At 39.0% G+C, this 19,145-nt stretch overlaps 1 protein-coding gene across 34 annotated transcripts in view; it reads left to right on the forward strand.

Annotated features, from left to right (window-relative positions):
• RASGEF1B (RasGEF domain family member 1B) overlaps window positions 1–19,145 on the forward strand; it is a 655,029-nt gene that overhangs the window by 599,639 nt on the left and 36,245 nt on the right. For 2 of the 34 annotated variants that reach the window (XM_008993095.5, XM_035293444.3), the window contains exon 1: window positions 13,388–13,834. The exons of 28 other annotated variants lie outside the window; for them this stretch is intronic. The gene's annotated coding sequence lies outside the window, so the exon portion shown is untranslated. Of the gene's footprint in view, window positions 1–13,387; window positions 13,835–14,118; window positions 14,277–19,145 lie in introns of those variants that run through there. 4 more of the 34 variants (XM_008993096.4, XM_002745668.5, XM_078366998.1 and 1 more) reach the window with 2 other exon arrangements.

Consider the following 19,145-nt stretch of genomic DNA (forward strand, 5'->3'; position numbering starts at 1 on the left):
TGTTGGCTTCATAGTATGCCATGTAGTTAAAAAGAGAAAAGTCAGAGTATGAAAGGAGAAAGATGAGGTTGCCTGTATGCTGAATGTTAATTAACAATTAATTAATTCAGCATGTATTATTTAGTAGTAATTATGAGCCAGGCCATCTGCTCAACTCTGAGAATATGTAGTAGTAAATAAGAAAGGTATATCCCTTGCCTTTCAGAACTTATATTCGAAACCAGTTTAACACATGAAAATCACTTGGGAAGCTTTACAAAAATACCAATCCCTTTGTCCAAGTCAAGAATTTCTAGGGGTATAACTTGGGAACAAATATTTTTAAAAATCTCCCTGATGATTTCTAAGTGAAGCCAGAGTTGAAAGCACCAGTCTAGCCAGACCTCAGAGATAGCTAGGAAACCACACAATATTTTGAAGAGGAAGTGGTGGTGGAAATTTTGATGTGAAGTAATATGAACTATGTAGCATTAACTTGGAAAGATTCTTGTCACAATGTTTCACTTAAAAGCAATAGAGGCAAAAGACCTGCATTTCAATGAATAGATAACATAGAGGATAGAAGAACAAGTTAAGTGGCACTTTGAGGAAAACTATCAAACAAGTTTAGAAACTGGTACTAAGCCAAATGGTCTGGCTTCTTCAAAAAAGACAATGTCAAGAAAAACAAGAAAAGGTTGGAAGTGAGGTAAGAACATATGTAAATTAAAAGAGAATAAAGAAACACCAACCAAATGTAACAGATGAACCTTGAGTGCATCCTGGTTCAAAATGTCCATGGGGGCAATTTAGGAAATTTAAATATGTATTAGAAATGAGATCATATTAAGGATATTAGGAGATATTGTTGCTTTATCTTAGGTGACAATTATGTCATTATGTATGCACAAGAATGACCTTTTTGAAAAAAATTTTTTTCAAAATAGAGTCTTGCCCCAGGCTGGAGTGTAGTGGCATGATCTCAGCTCAGAGCAACCTCCACCACCTGGGTTCAAGCAATTTTCCTGCCTCAGCCTCCTGAGTAGCTAGGATCACAGGCACTCACCACAATACCCAGCTGATTTTTATATTTTTAGTAGAGATGGGGTTTCACTATGTTGGCCAGGCTTGTCTTGAACTCCTGACCTCATGACCTGCTCAACTCTGCTTCCCAAAGTGCTGGGATTACAGGCATTGAGTCACGGCACCTGGCCAAGAATGTCCTTATTTTTAAAAGATTCACACTAAAGTATTTTTATGGGTGTCTGCAGTTTTCAAATGGTGTTTTAGCAACACAAAATGAAATCACACATATAGATAAGCAAACACTTGTTAAAGGAGTTTGGAAGAGGCCAAGGTGTTAAAGATGAAAGAGGCTACTAAATAGTGATGTTAATTATATTTAATTAACTACAATTTATTCAGTGAGTTCTGTGTTCCAGATAATGTGCTGACATTATATACATGATTTAATTTTGTTTTTAAAATAAGCTTGATTATTTTAATCTTATGAATAAGAAAACTGAAGCTTGGAATGATTAAACCACTTGTTCAAGTTCATCCCGAGCTAGGATTTGAACCAAGTTCTTCCTGTTTCCATTGTGGGTGATCTTGATCATCCGGCAGCATTGCCTCCACCCTAAACTGTAACATAAGCACTGAGGTAATGGAAAGTCCATGTGCTTTGGATTTACTTCAGTTACAGCACTTACTGCAATGCACATTCACCTAATTATTTATGTGTCTGCTCTATAGACTGTGTCCTCCTTATTGTACAAAGAACATAATCTTTGGAATCAGGCCCAGCTGGGTCCAAATCTTGGCTTTGTAATTTATTAGATATCTGTTCTTAAGCAATTTATAAACACTTTTCTGAGCTTCGGGTTTTCTCTTCTATGAAGATAGAAATAATACTAGGTGCTGTATATGCAGATGACATAAATATATGTGGAAAGCACTTAGTATAATCCCTGGCATATATATATATAAGTGTTCAATAAATGTTAGTCATTCCCCACCCACCCCACCTTCCCCGAAATTTAATTTGGATGGCTATAAATAATTCCTGCTTATACAGAAAATCCCCCGATATTCAACATGATTGCCAATGCCAGATCCTGCAGTCACTTGAAGCAACCATTAACTGTCAACTTGGCATCAGAGACTATGACTTCAAATATCTGAAAGCTGCAATGGAACTTAACTAGTATTCAAAAAATATCTGTGTTTATTAGTGTTAAACCATCAATATGATTGTCATTATGATTTATTTATTAAGGCTGTGCCAGTAAATTTTCCCTCTAGGAACTTGAAATTAGGATATTTTCGAAGAGTTTCTAAAACTTGGGCAGAAATACTTATTAGTAATCTATTTGGGGACTATGCAAGTTCATTCCAGATAAGTGGAATAGTATGAGAAAAGTCACAGACATGGGAAAATTTAGGATTTGTTTTCCCCAAAGACACGAAGTGCACTCAGTTGAATTACTGTGTATCTAAAAGTCTAATAAGAGAGGCCAGGTGAAGTGGCTCATGCCTGTAATCCCGGCACTTTGGGAAGCCAAGGTGGGTGGATCACCTGAGGTCAGGAGTTCGAGACCAGCCTGACCAACATGGTGAAACCCTTTCTCTACTAAAGGCAAAAAATTTGCTAGGTGTGGTGGCACATGCCTGTAATCCCAGCTACTTGGGAGGCTGAAGCAGTAGGATCACTTGAACCCAGGAGGCAGAAGTTGCAGTGAGCCAAGATTACTCGATTGCACTCCAGTCTGGGCAACAAGAGTGAAACTCTGTTTCAGAAAAAAAAGGTGTAAATAATAAATAAGGTTGGGAAGTTTGGTTAAGAATCTTGATTTCTTAAATATAGCAAACCACTGTCAGTTTGGCAATAATGAGCAGTGGTAGTCTAAAAGAGCAGTATATTAATATGTGAGTCTGTGTATGTGGTGGGGTGTGGTAATCAAGTAGGTGGTCATTTCTCTAATTTCCACATGCAATGGGACCCGGAATAGCAAAATAAAGTAGGGGGACTTTGTAGGGTACAAAATAAGAGAATATAGCCACTGACTGGAGAATATAGACAAGCAGCTTGAGACAGGAGGTCAAGCTGACTTTGAAGTTTCAAGCATGTGTGTCCAGGAGAATAAAAGTATCATGATCAGAAATGAGAAAATCATTAGGGGGACCTGGCTTGGGGGAGGTGAGAAATTTCCTAACGGAAATGATGAGTTTGTTAGATCTTACCTCTGTGCCTTTTTAAAATGAGTCACACTAAAACCCACCTTCAGAGGCAGGTCATCATAAGGCTGAGGGCTTAAAACAGTGAGATGTATCTTTTCTTAGGTAGCAGAGCAGGGCATCTAACATCTTTAGGAGCCAATAAATGGATCCAAAACAAAGGAAAGGGCTTTCAAAGTTTCTCTTTGAGTCAGTAAGTACAGACTAGCCCAGAATACACCTACCCTAAAACTTAAGGGTGTTCCATGGCCCATAGGGCCTATAACGCAATCTTTTTATGGATAGGGTAGTTGCAAAGAAGGGGAATAAGTTCAGTTGTGGTGACTCATGCCTGTAATCCCAGCACTTTGGGAGGCCAAGGCAGGCAGACCCCTTGAGCCCAGGAGCTTGAGACCACCCTGGGCATTGTGGCCAAATCCTGTCTATACCAAAAAATACAAAAATTAGCCAGACATGATGGCACATGTCTGTAGTCCCATCTACTCAGAAGGCTGAGGCAGGAGAACCACCTGATCCCAGGGAGGTCAATCTTGTAGTGAGCCATGATCGTGTCACTGCACCACAGACTGGGAAACAGAGTGAAACGCTGTCTCAAAAACAAAACAAAAGAAAAAGAGGGAGTAATTCTGGAAAGTGAGTTTTGGGGAGTTATGTAGTAGATTTTAAAATGCAAAATATTTTGTCTCACTAGGATTTAGACAAAATTATTGTTAGCATGTACTTTTAATTCTAATTGTCCTATTAGAATTTGTATTCTTTTTCATTGTGGTTTTGATTTTCATTTCTCTAATGACCAGTGATGATGAGCTTTTTTTATGTTTGTTGGCTGTAAAAATGTCTTCTTTTGAGAAGTGTCTGTTCATATTCTTTGCCTTCTTTTTGATGGGGTTGTTTTTTCTTGTAAATTTAAGTTCTTTGTAGATTCTGGATATTAGCCCTTTGTCAAATGGATAGATTGCAAAAAATGTCTCCCATTCTGTAGGTTGCCTGTTCGCTCTGATGATAGTTTCTTTTGCTGTGCAGAAGCTCTTTAGTTTAATTAGATCCCATTTGTCAATTTTGGCTTTTGTTGCCATTGTTTTTAGTCATGAAGTCTTTGTCCATGCCTGTGTCCTGAATGGTATTGCCTAGGTTTTCTTCTGGGGTTTTTATGGTTTTAGGTCTTAAGTTTAAGTCTTTAATCCATCTTGAGTTAATTTTTGTATAAGGTATAAAGAAGGGTTCAGTTTCAGTTTTCTGCATATGGCTAGCCAGTTTTCCCAACACCATTTAGAGAAATGCAAATCAAAACCACAATGAGATACCATCTCACACCAGTTAGAATGGCAATCAGTAAAAAGTCAGGAAACAACAGATGCTAGAGAGGATGTGGAGAAATAGGTACGCTTTTACACTGTGGGTGAGAGTGTAAATTAGTTCAACCACTGTGGAAGACAGTGTGGCAATTCCTCGAGGATCTAGAACCAGAAATACCATTTGACCCAGAATTACTGGATATATATATATTCTAATGATTATAAATCATTCTACTATAAAGACACATGCACATGTGTGTTTACTGCAGCACTGTTTACAATAGCAAAGACTTGGAACCAACCCAAATGCCCATCAATGATTGACAGGATAAAGAAAATGTGGCAATATACACCATGGAATACTATGTAGCCATAAAAATGGATGAGTTCATGTCCTTTGCAGGGACATGGATGAAGCTGGAAACTGTCATTCTCAGCAAACTAACACAGGAACAGAAAACCAAACACTGCATGTTCTCATTCATAAGTGGAAGTTGAACTGTGAGAACTCATGGACACAGGGAGGGGAATATCACAAACTGGGGACTGTCAGGGGTTGGGGGGCTAGGGGAGGGATAGGATTAGGAGAATACCTAATGTAGATGATGGGTTGATGGGTGCAGCAAACCATCATGGCACTCGTATACCTATGTAACAAACCTGCACATTCTGTACATATATCCCAGAACTTAAAATAATAATTTTAAAAAGAATTTGTATTCTAAGTGTATAAGTATATAAATAACATAATTTGCAAGAGTGTTAATGTCCTCCTTAGCTCCTGAGGTACCACTTCATTCTTAGAAATGACCTAGAACTAATCTGTCCTGGCAATACTCATGGCTGACCCCTTCTCTTACTTCATGTCTTTTTTTTTGTCCATGAGGCATTTTATTTGTAAATATATGTATTACATCCCTAGAAAAAGAATCCGGGATTTTCCCTTCTGTGTGTTTTGTCTTGCTTCTTCATGGTCCATGATGCCAGCTGAGGTTGTCAGTACAATGAAACCAAACTGGCGGGACAGAAGCAGATTATTCTGCCATTTTTCTAGATCTTTGAGTTGCACATCAAATCTGGGGCTGATCACGCCACACTTGTTTAGCCTGCCTGTGAGGTTCACAACTTTCCCACTCTGTGATCATCAATTATTTCAAATTTGCCAATGTAACCATGCTTCATCATCACAGTGAGAAACTGGATGATGACTTTGGAGCACGGCCTAATAAGCACCTGGCGTTTGCCTCTCTTTTCGGCATTGTTGATGCTCTTGAGAGCATCAGCCAGGACATTCATGCACACCATTGTGGCAGCGCAGAAAGAGCACTTCATGTCTTACTATAAGAGAAGCCTTCCTTGACTCCCTCTAAGCAAAGCAGGTCCTCACAGCTGTTTTTCACCCCGTTCCATCCCGGTAACGGTCATCATATGTAATGACTGGCCGTTTATTTATTCCTTTGTATAATGTCTGTCTTGACCTCCTGGATGGCTGTTTTGTTGGGTTCTCAATACCATTTTTTAGAGCCTGGCTCATGGAAGGTTCTTAAGAAATATTTGTAATTAGAGTGATTTAGGCATCCCAGTTTGCCTGAACTGAGGATTTGCCTAAGACATAAAGCATTCAGTACTAAAACCAGACCAGTCCTAAGCAGATCAAGACAGTTAGTTTCTCTGTATGAAATGCACCTGTGAGATAAAAATATTAATCCAAAAGTAGAACTTCTGTCATTGAAGGTGAATCTCAAGTCTGTTTAAATCACGCCATGGTTCACTTAATTGCAGCCACTGCCTTTAGTACAGGCTGGAGCCTTAGGGAAAAGTCAAAGCAGATGCACAGGGGATCTTTCGGGCATCATAAAGATTAGAATAATGCAGGCATTGAGCTTCAGAGAAAAGATATGCCTGCAATCCCTAATATCAGTGTGGTTAGGTCAAGTCTATCACTTCTGGGGCTCTGCAAAGTTCTAGGCTGCTAAGGTATCCAGAAGGATCCAGCCTAATCCCCTCATTTTACAGTTGAGAACACCAAGAATCTGAAATGTTAGCTTCTCCCACAGCAAAGCCAGTATGACAGGTTCCTGTATTTGTTTCTACACTGACTAGAGTCTCTTTGAAATGTCGGCCAAAGGTTCTTGCTCCCCAGGTGAGACAAGGAGTCTCTTCCACTGTTTGCTCTCAACAGGTTGTCCTGTTTTGCATTTCCTCCCTCCTCCTGTGTGCTCTGGAATGAGTTCTGCCAGCCTTTGTGCAAATGACTCATTTCGATATGCTGGTTGTTTCTTCCTAAAATAATTGTTTAACAGGTTCAAACATTCCCCCCTTGAAGCATGAGTTGTTACTGTTAAATTTGAAGTGAAAAATTTCTACTGCTATGTAGTTTGCTGATCTTAGAAGAAAAAGGATGGAAGGAAGGAAAAAAATAATTAAGAAAGGATCCCAAAACTCCCGTATTCATGTATGAAGTCTACTAGGTACCTTGTCAGGTGAGATATGCCTCAGGTTTGTCATTGCGATAAACTTTGAAGGGTTTGTTATGGCAGGATATATGCTTTTTTTCTCACCATTGTAAAGACACAGAACAAAATTCATGTTCATTTTGTTGTTGTTGTTGTGTGTTCTGAATCAAAAGATGGCAATATATCTGCCATTAGCCTCAATGCAAGAGCAAGAATAGGACTAACCAAAATTGTATCTATTTAGTGATGTTTTCAAAGAGTATGTCTTAGTTCTGCTATTTGGAGAAAAATAAAACTTCTTAGCATTTTGGAATTTAGGCATTTGGGTTCATGACTGCCTTTTGTAAACAGCTGGTGTTTGACTTTTTAACTTAAGAAGGCAGGACACAGAAGAGTTTGTTGTGAGTTCTTAAAGAAATAACAAACAGACTAAAGTCACATGTTTTATTTGTCTGTGGAATCTTACCCAGATTAAGAGATTTTATTTTGCTCTTGGCTATGAATTTCTTACTGTGAGAGGTGTTAAATTCAAACCTTAGTCTTTCTTAGACTTATTTCCTGACATACTTCCTTTGACTCTCGTAAGTCAAATTATTGAGCAGTAGTCTAGGTCAGAAAATGCCTCATCCCTTCAACACTTTCCAAACTCCACTTTAAGCAACAGTCATATTCTTCCATCACGTCTCCTCTCCCAAATACATTCCAAACACACTCCTTGACTGTCATGAAAGACCTAAAGTAAATGCATCATCCCCCTAATAGGAAGACATATCCTTACATTCAACCTCCATTTCACTTTGGTTCTTGACCACTCTTCAGAGACAGCTAATTGGAGACAATTATGTGGATAACTGTAGTTTCTAAAATTATCACTGGTTAAATCCAGGTCCTGGAAACATTAATCATGTGCTAATGGTGTTAGTCTGTGGGAGATTTGACTTTAAAGCAGGTTTAAGTCACGAATCAAAGCTCATTTGTGTGTTAACCATGTGTTACAGTGTACACCTGTTTCAGAGGTGACACACACAATCACATCAAAAAGCAGGAGGGGGCTAATCTGATAGGCTATGTGAGATATACAACATGCTTTAACAAACTTTATATCACAGAGTATAATTTTGTACAGCAAGGCCAAATAAAATTCTCTGGACTGTTGATTGACAGTTGTGCTTTATGTGATCAATCAATGAGAAGAAAAAGGCAAAGCAATAACATTATCAGTATATATTACCTTAAAATGTAAGTTTTAAATATAGAAGTTTAAGGTTATATAGTATAGGTACATTAAAATATCCAACTGTTGTTATAAAATTCTTTAATTTTTTAAAGAAATTTACAAAATAAAAAAGTATAAATACCCATCTACCTATGATGCACAAAAGATAATAATGAACATTTTGTCGTATCAGCTTTATGTTGTTCTTTAGGAAAGAAATCAAATACTACAGGTAAAATTGAAGTTCCATTGCCATTCCCAGAGATAGCCATGCTCTCTCTCTAGTGAAATACAATTAAATTACATAATGTTCCTTTTATTTTTGTGTAGAAAATAGATTTAGCATTATGCTTTTCTATAACAATGCCTAAATATATTGTACAAAAATTCGGGCTTTACTACTGAAATAATCTGTGTGTCAAAATGAATGTTTAGACATTTTACAAGTTTAAACTTCATAGAATCATTTAGAAATCATACGAAGACTTTAGGGAAATGCTCTAATGGTCTTGTGAAAATTATTTTGTTATACAAAATAGAAAATATCTTAGGCATATGCTTTCCTGGTGACAATAATAAATGCTAATTAGAGAAGCTTTTTTGATTGACATATTTTTTGAATTTACTTTATAAAGTCTAATTCATAGTCTAGAGTGTGGTTACTTTAATGAAAAAGCCACTAAAGAGCTTACTATTTTACTACCTTGAATATTAAATAAGATAACAAATGGCATTAGCAACATTTAGAACATTCTAATAAAATGTAATATCTAGAGAATTTATTGTATCAAAATATATTTAATAGAGAATAGTTGTGATCAATATTTGAAAACAAATTATACTTCTATACTGTGAAAGTAGCTCTATAGATCTACCCCTGCAGAAATAATTAGGAAGTAAAATCATGTAGCATTCAAAGTCCTGGGATTATCTGTGCTCTTTGACTAGCATAACTTTGCTATTATCTTGTTGGCCTAGGAGAGATCATATAATCTCTCTGGGACTCAGACTCCTCATTCAAAAATCCCTTGGTTGGTGGCACAGGGATGGGGAAACATTAAAAGAGATGATCAATAGTACTTTCCCAGCTCTAAATTTTTATTATTCTATTACTCATTTTCTCCCTTGTTACTTCCTACACAATGTGCTAGACATAGATAGGCAATTAGTTAAAACCAAGGGGATCTTCTAGCAAAATAATCAGAGTTAACATTAAAGGCTACAAGAATCTGACTTAGGAAAACCTATTATTAATTCATTATAAGACCAACTCATTCAGAATCCAAAAACTGCTAGAGAGAGAAATTACACACAGAGAAATATGCATATTTACTGTAAAGATGTTTAGGATGAATATTTATCTAAATAGATTCGTGTTAAACATATTTGAATTTCTACATAAAACAGTAACATATCTAATCAAAATGATGCATGTTTAAGATCATTAAACATTTCTTTGTCAGTACAGAGAAGATAATTTACTATGTATTATATAATCAGTGAAGAGGATAACTGTCTCATGACCTTGTGATCAGGCCAAGTTATGTTACTTCTCATTATCAATAACCTTCCTGAGGGTGTTACAAATAATTACTTTGTAAGAGAAAATAAGTATTGGCAAATGAGCAAAATAATGATGCTTATTAAAGAAAAAATAGTAAAGTTGCCTTCAACAGTTTTTGTCTATAAATAAAGATAGAGTAGTTTTTTACATCTTATTAGGAGACTTGAAAACCTACTGTCTGTTGTGGGATTTTCCATGTGGTTGTTACATTCTTTCATACAACTTTAGGACCTGGGAGATAAAAAGTGGCAGTGATGAATCACTTGGATATGTGAACTAGACCTCCTGAAGTTATCTTTTTTAGCCAGTTCTCTTCTGTTGAGGAGTGGCTTCTTAGCAAGTTTAAATGATGGCTATCTATAATATTTTTAGTGATCCCAGAAGAGAAAAGTATATGTCTTCTATAATGACCACTGTCAGAATTGAATGACCCTCACAGACCTAAATAAGATAATGTTCTTCCTAAATAAGATAATGGATGTGAAAGAACACTGTAAACTATAACAAATGTTGGAAATTATTATTGAAATGACCATTCAAAGGCTGACCCAGTCATTTGTTTCATCACAGGAATTCCTTGTAAGTATCAGAGGTCATTTTATTTTATTATTTATTTATTTATTTTTGAGACGGAGTCTCACTCTGTCACTAGGCTGAAGTGCAGTGCATTTTCTCCCTTGTCCCTTCCTACTCAATATGCTAGACATAGATTGACAATTAGTCAAAACTAAGGGGATCTTTTAGTAAAATAATCAGACTTAATATTAAAGGCTGTAAGAATCTGAGTTAGAAAACCTGTTCTTAATTCATTATAAGACCAACTCATTCAGAAGAAACCAAAAAGTCTGACCCACGGACAGCCTTCCTTTTACTTACGCTAGCAGCAGGAAGAGGGCATGAAACCAAAACACACCAAGCAGCCTCCTTCCCCTTTTTCTCTAGGCCCTCAGATGATGAGGAAAGGGAAGTCAAGGAAAAGCGTACTTAAATAGCAAGGGGAAAGTAAGGGATTTTCTCTAAAGTGTGTAGCTGGATTGGTCTAATTGGCCTAAGACCCCATAATCTTTTGTCATCTTTTGTTTTCTTCCATTTACAATATGAGGCTTGAACTGCCCATCTCAGTGTTTTTGGGAGTTACATGGCCATTTCACAATGCCCTTTAATATGCAGAGAGCAGGAATTTAATCCTGAAAAAGGATACCATTCTGCTTTGGACATTTTTAATGTTTTCCTTACACTGAAGCCACAATCCATTCCCTTATACCGTTCCCTTTTAAATCGGATCTGGTGCTCTGGTGCCTCATTCTTCTTTAAAATGATAAATTTTAAATATTTGAAGACAATAGTACTTTGTGAGATTTTCATGGAAGGTTCAAGCATTCCATAAACTACAAATAATAGTGATAAACTCATGTCTATGAAGAAAAGTAAACTTGTGTCTTTAAGACAAGTACTATTGCTTTGCAAAAAAATAACAGGCTTCTAGTTTAATTTAAATACATATATCTAGTAGTTTTAAACACTATTTCATAAGTTCCACAGTAATTGAATGAATTTTATGAATTGGGAAGGCAGGAGGATTAAATCAGAGATATATAGGTTTAATTCATGGCCTTTCCAGATGACTGGCCTTGGTCAGTGACTCACCTTCCCAAGCCTCATTACTTCATCTCAGAAATGGAAATAATAGTACTTATCTCTCAGAGTTTTGATGAGGATTGATGATAATGCAAATAAAAAATAGCTCCCTGCTAACAGGATTTATTTTAGTCTTCTCAACATCCTATGAAAAAGTTACTTTGATTAACCATGATGCTATTTTTCAGATGAGTAAACTGGTCCAGAGTCCTTCAGTGCCTTTTCTAAGGCTTTATAGGTGGCTCTGTAAGAGAGATAGGATTAGGGTTCAAGATGCCTGGCTCCAGAACTGTCTCCTTAATTAATACTTGGCATACAGTAAGCTAGAAGGAACCCAGAGGGATCTGCCAGAATAGGGAGTAGAAATGCTATTTGGAAAGCAATGCATTAATATTATCATGGTATCCATTTTGCATCTTAAGAATCTAAACATCTTTGTTGGGGGATACTTTAGAAAGTAAAACTGGGCAAAATTTTCTGGTCTAGTGTGCATATCCAGAGGTTACAAAGGATATGTCAGATATTTCCGTTAAGAAATCCTGATTTTGTCCAACTCTTAATTTCTTGCTACAGGACAAGTAATGTCAAGAGCATAAGTGACTGGCCCAATGTCATATGGCTCGTTTGTTACAAAATCAGGGAAAACTAAGCTTCAAAAATCAACCAAGCAGCACAACCACAACAGCAGGGCAGGGCCACCCAGCCTCTGTGTTTCACTCTGCATGGCTGGTCCACCAAGCTCCCTTAGCTTTATGGCTTCTCGTTTAAACTGCAGAGAAGTGATGGTTAAATCAAAGGCTCAGCTAGGTTAGAGTTAATTACTGAATCAGGGGAGTCATATTTACAGAAGGGAGGGAAGGAGCATGTTAAAGAGGAAGAAAAGTAAAAGGAGGCATAAATGAAGGAAATGAAGGAGGAATTAACTAAGAATAAACAAAATGTGCTTCGAGGCGACTCCACCCCAGGAAGGAGAGTGGGAGGGTCCCATGGAGCAGGAGGGAAATGATTCCTCCTCTGTCAGTAATCTTAATTATAGCAGTATAGGACAGGTATGAATAGTGTTGTTTTACATAGGAGAAAACCGAAGCTCAGAAAAGCTTAATCACTTACTCAAGGACATATAGTTGTTAGTCTTTTAATTCTGTAATTTTTTTCTTTCCATAGGTCTCTTTCTTCCTGTGTTTCTATCATTACTACCCTCTGGCCTCCTTTATGTACAAAGTGAAGTACTGAGGTGTTTACATTTTTTTTTTTTTTTAAATAGTTATCAAGTATCCCGTTCTGGAATGAGTACGTGGTTACCATGACAACACAGCCCTCATTGAGGACTAGCCTTCCAGCCTTGCCTCCGGAATCATGTTTCAGGGAACAAGCTCCTCTCCGTGCAACTTCTAGGGGCCGTAATTTCACATTTTGTTTGGGTGATTATTTGCTGAATGTATGTCCTCCACTAGACTACGTAAGCTTCACGATGGCAGAGACCAGCCAACTTTGCCAACAGTGTGCCTCCAGCGTTTTGCACAGTGCTTAGCACCAGGATCTAAGTGGTATTTGCTAAGTAAATGTTCTATGGTTCCTCTCCGCTCTCTTCTGAAAGTTACATGAACAGTAACCTTTTAGCTCACAGTTATGTTAACAGATACTGTGTAACGAGTCGGGCCGGTATTTACAGATAGCATACACGTGAATGAACACGAACATACACACACGCACACTCACGACTGCACAACAGCCGCCGGCAGGCAGGTGCACTCCGGAGGAAACGTGTACACTCGGAGCCTGCCCAACCAGCGCCACTAAAAACCCTGCGTGGGAGGGCGCCCGGACCGATGCGCTGCGGGAGTCCCAGGCCCACCGGGACTTGCCAGCCGGGCCCGGGCGGTGGCAGCGTGGGCGGTGAGCTGCGCGGTGATTGGCCCGCGCTTGCCTGGGGGGCGGGGCTGGCGGCAGGAGGCGGTGCCCGAGCGCAGGGGGCGTGCGCGGCCGCGGCGGCCGTAGTTTCGGTATAAACAAGGAACCCGACTGGTTAGGCAGATTTTGTTTTTCTTCTTCCCGCGCGCTTTCCTTCCGTGTCCTTTGGTCGCATTTGTGGGCCCGCGGGAAGCAGCCGGGAGGCGGAGGATCCGGAGTCCACCTGCGGGTAGGCTGTACACGGGCTGGGTTGTTCTCCCGGCGGGGGGAACCACAGCCCGGCGGCGGGAACTCGGGACCCTGCGGGAACTCGGGACCCTGCTGCGCGCTGCGCTCTCCCCGGAGACCCCGCGGCCGCGCGGGGAACGAGCGGGGCTCTGAGACTGCACCGGCTGCTAGGTGCGCTCCGAGGCCGCCGGAGATCCCGAGGCGAGGGAGCGCGAACGCCGGTGCCAGGAGCCCGGCTACAGCCCGGGACCGGGGGAAGAGGGCCCCTGCCGGCCGCTGCGGACTCCCCGGACCGTCGCAGCCCCAACAGGTGCGAGGCCGAGCCACTGGGACCCGGGCGGGGACGGGCGGGTCGGGTTGTGCCGTGCCTCTTTCTCCCCGATCCCGCAGCCAGGCCTTCTGTCTCGAGATCCGTGGTTTTTGAGGATTTGTCTTGAGTTGTAGTCGGCGTCCGTCATTTTTTTCATCCCTTCTTTCCTTGGTGTCTATGTCACTTCTTGACTAGTTTTGTGTGCGTGTGTGTGTGTGTAGGGGAGCTGTTTATTTTTGTTGTCAGTGTCATATAATCTAAAGTCTGACTTTTAGGGAGGGACACGGGAACAGAAGCCACATACTCCCCTCCGACGAGGCGATGTGCTGTCATCCCTCGGTGTTCACCTGGCAAACTTGGGAGACCCGGAGTCGCCTTGCTTTTGCCAGAGCTCAGTGGAGTAGTCTCGAGTCACCTGTCGGGGAACACTAAGAAGCTAGAGGTATCTGGGAGCCTCCCGGGAGTTCAACTTGAGGAGGGGCTCTTTCTAGGGGAGCTGTGAAAACAACTTCAGTGCTGCACCAGGGAAAAGGGCGAGACGGGGGCTGGGGTGCGCGGGCCTTTGTGTGTGTGTATGGACACACACATTTGAGTACTGCTTGCTGTCTTGCCCCAGCCAGATCGGCGCAGTTCAGGCAAAAGCAGCGTAGCTTAGTCCTCTGACACTGCCGAGGGTGCACAAGTGTGGCAGATTGCACGAGGAGATTGTCTAGACAGCGATTTTTTCTTCGGAACGTAGATGTGTCCATCATCCCTGATTAATTCGGTGGATATGGTGTATATAGCTGAATATGCACACAAATTTTGTGTATGTTTGGGTCGAACGCGTCTCCAAGGAGTCCTTCGTCAGCAGCACCATGTGATGATGATCAGGAACTGTGTGTGTAGATCTATATTTAGCTCAGATGGTCTAATGGCCGAGGGAGGGTCTCTGAACTGGGTGCATAAAGGGGAAGAGTCCAGGGATCAGGGTGGTGCCCTCTTGAATGATGTCTGACACAGTCACACTCAGATGGGGTGAATAATTGCCCTTTCCTCATGAAAACAGTAGCTAGAGCTTGGCATGTGATGGCTGTGGCTTAATTTAACAAATAGTTAGACCATGGCGATAAGCCTCTGCTAAGAAACAAGGAGGTTTACGGTTAAGCAGAGTATATATACCTGCTTGGCGATTTGGATGAAAATAACTGGTCACATGAGATTTAAAACAAATACAGAATGGAGATCTTTAAAAAAAATGAAAATAAAAATTCTTTGCTGTTGAGGTTTTCATAACAGAAAAAAAGAATGGCAGCTTGTTAAACCCTATCATTAAAGGTAATTTTATTTTTTTAAATGAGGGGCAGTGGTTGAGCTAGAGAGGAGGACCTTGGGGCACTTTTGACAGACATCAGGGTTTACAAGCGGTGTTATATTATGCCTCTCCAGCAGATTTTCTAGTGAAGATGAGATCAGCCACTGATTAACAAGTTTCTTGTTGGCATCCTTCCACTGCATGTCGGCTAATCCTTTGTTTTCTTGGAGGTGGCAACATTTCTGACTACTAAGCATACTGGCCTTGTACTTTCCAGTTGTCTAATGAAGTGTTAAATTCTTAGCATTTATTTCTCCTATGGTGCATTTTCTGCCTTGCTTCATTTTATGTGCTCCTCTAGATATTTTATCAGATACTACCACACCTGGTATTTGGGAATCATACTGTCTTTTGGAGAAGAGAATCACCAGAAAACATTCACATGTATTGCTCCTGCTAACCCCCTCCAGCTTAGCGTCTAGATAGATTATGTATATATGTGTGTATATACATATGTATATGTACATATATGTGTATGTGTTTATACATGTCTAAATCAAAGTATTAGAATAACACATAGTTCTTATATAACATTTTATTCTTAGAATCTAAAATTAACTACTGGTTAATAGAGTACAAAAGACGAAATAAAAACAATTTAATACACCTTTCTAAGGGAAAAAGAAATAGTAAGAAGATTGAAGGGGAGAAGCTGGGATCCCTAGTATGGCCTATGGCTCAGGAAGTGTTGGGATCAGCTTTGTCAATACCCACAGAGTACCTCCCCAGAAGAATTGGACTGGGGAGGAACATTGTGGTGGCCCCAGGAGAGCACCTCCTTGGAAAGGAGATGGGGGAAAAGAGTGTCTTTTCCTTTGCTTGGGAGAAGATTCTAGAATCTTTGTAGCAGGATTGGGAAACTTGATTCTGATGCCACACATAATAAATGAAAAAGCTATGGAAACATTTTGTGACTCTTTAAAGAGGCCAATTGCACTGTTGAAAATACTGTTTAAGATTTGGATTTTTATTAGTAGTAGTTGAAGTTAGGTATTGCCACTCCACCCCCCCTCACTCTTTCAGACCTATAGTTGTCCTTTTTGGTTCTCCAGTTAAAACTACTAAAAAGATCCATGCAACCTTTGTTTATCCTAAAGTGATAGATGTAGCCTAGTGCTGTGGGCATATTTCTGCCTTGAAAATAAGGAGACTTGGGTTCTGGCCGATCTGGAACCCTAACCAGTAACTTATTTTTTTCTCTGTACCTACAGTATCTGTAAAGCGACTGTGGGAGTTGAATGGAATGATTTATGAGTTTCTTTAGGTCTGTCATAACTGCATTATTTTGTTGTACTATCACTTCATGCAATTACACCCTGTCTTAGGGATGGACTAGTGAAGGGGAAGTGATTGGCAGTTAAATGTTCACCTACTTTCTGTGTACATGAAAATGAAAAGAGGAGAGTGAAATATCATTTTATTGATGAATGTATATAGAAATTTGATATTAAACTGCTTTTTGTTTTTGTTTTTCTCTAAGTATGAATATTTAAAATGACTAATTATCAAAAAGGTTGGTGTCAGAAGATTTTTTTCCCTATTAAATCAGTATTACTTGTAATCCACTAAGTTTTTAAATTTCTTTTGAACAATCATTTTTTCTTAGGTTTATATATTATTTCATTTTAGGGTATGCCTATGTCTGGAAATCATTCAGTTGATTCAAATTTTATTAGGAAATGCTGCTTAGAAAATTAGTTTAACCAAGAGAAAGTACAAATTAGCCTGGACTACTAGTATCTTTCTATTGATCTAAAAGAGAAAAATGTAGATGGATGAATATAGCTTTTCAAAAACTTGCAGCTGGAAGATGATCCCAGTTAACTATGTTGCATACCAAATATAAATAGAAAACTCTACTTTTTAATAAACATCCTCATTAGATTTCAGATTATTTTCCAGAGATGAATTAGGTGTAGAAAAATAAAACCTTTTATTAAAGAATGTTCTCCACATGATGTTATTTATATAATTTGTCTTGAGATCTACCGTGTATAACGGGTGATTCAGCTACTCGTATCTGTGCTGTTCAGTATGGTAGCCACTAGTCATATGAGGATATTTAAACTTAAGTTTATTTAAATTAAACAAAATTTAATATTTAGTTTTTCAGTTGCAATAAGATACATTTTAATTGTAGCTGTATTGGAGAGTGCCAAAAAAGAACATTTTCAGTATTCCAGAAAGTTCTTTTTGATGGCACTCAATTAGATAATGATGATTTTGATTATCCAGAGATCATTTTTATTCTTCTAGGCAAATATTTAATTCTCATTATAGATGAACACCTATAACGTAAGGCATTATGACCAAACGGCATTATTAGCCAGTACGTCTTCACCTGCACAACATGAGATGCATAGTTCAATAATATGCCAAGATCACAAACACCAGTTTTTCAATATATTTTTCCCATCAGTCTAGTTGTCCCTTTGCTTTTCTAAATCAGCACTGTTACTGCTGGTGTCAACCCTTTCAAAGACAAGGGATGAGGAGCCATCTACCGTCCAGTTTAGGAACTGCATGGAAGATGTAGATGATCAGAAAGTTAATGCATAAAGAATGTATGCATTGCATTCTTTACATTCAATATGTCCTGTGTTCGGTTCCCACACGGTAAAGATTTATTTCAGAGAAGAGTTTTAATTGGCTGTTCACAGCATGTACTGAAATGTCATTTGTGTTTTAACAAACTGCTAATAACATATCCCCAAGATGAAAGATGACAAATCTTAGCTTTGTTTTTCTTCCAAAGAGACCAAAGATAGTAAACTATTCGAGTCAGAATCCCCTTCCTCCATCAATTAGGAATTAGGAAATTTTTAAGTAGAATCCAGAACAAATCAAGCAGAATGTAAATTCACTTTTTGTGTAGATGCCAATAAGTCAAGTCAGGAAATAATATCACTGTTTCATTGCAGAGAGAAATAGGATCTTCCTTCCTCAAAAAATGCTAAATATTTTTTTCCCTCAACTTTGAAATCTACTAAGTATTTGGGACTCAGTTTCAAAGAAGGCACTTATCTTGGAGTCTTGGAATTTCTTTCTGTTCACATACCAAAGAAGTGAGTTGACTCTGAGTCGTCTTCTCTGTGTTGTTTGCCCTCTCAATACAATACTTCTTTTTTTTTTTTTAAAGGAGGTAAGCAGAGGTGTAGCATTTCTGCATTTTTCAGAGATGCTGTTAGAAACCTCTGATTTTGGACTTCCTCTGACTGAGGACAGAAATGAGAAGATAATCTAGACTTTTTCAAACTTAAATTAAGTCATGTTTTAGATAGTGTCAGAAACTTGACTTTTGCCTTTCATCCTGGCTCAAAACCATAGTTAGATACACCCTGTGGAAGGTGCAGTCAATCTTTGTGTTCTAGCAGACCAAAAGGAGGCAGGCTGCAAGTACTTAAGGTAACAGCTGGAGTGAAACTGATATGTGAACTCCTAATTCAGATCTATGCAACTTCAAGGGAGAAAAGGAAGAAACAAGTTGTTGAAGATGAATCTCACCAAAGGGCAAAGTTTCTCTGGCATCTAGATGGGAATTCAGGAACCAGTAATTCCGGAATATTACATTAAACCTCTCCCAACTAAACAAATATGCTTTCATAGTTCAGCTGTGATACGGAGGCCTTCATCTACTTAAGTGGTTTTTTTCCTTCCTAAATTGGGACACATGCCCAACATTCGAACAGAAGCTAAAATATTATGACCAACATCAAGGCATTAGATATACTAAATATTTCAGTGAAGCACTCTATATGTGATGAAATAGGGATTGAAAAAAATATACCTTTTTTATCTGTGACTCTTACATTTTCTGTCTCATTCCAAGTCTAGAGGAAATGCTGACTTGACATTCTGGTAGAGATTTACAGAGCACCTATTACAGACACTGAGGGATAGCTTTTGATTTCGTTCCCATACTCATCTTTTCCTCAACCTGTTTTCCAATTCGAATTG

Source organism: Callithrix jacchus, chromosome 3 (assembly GCF_049354715.1).
Source record: "Callithrix jacchus isolate 240 chromosome 3, calJac240_pri, whole genome shotgun sequence".
Taxonomy (NCBI): Eukaryota; Metazoa; Chordata; class Mammalia; order Primates; family Cebidae; genus Callithrix; species Callithrix jacchus.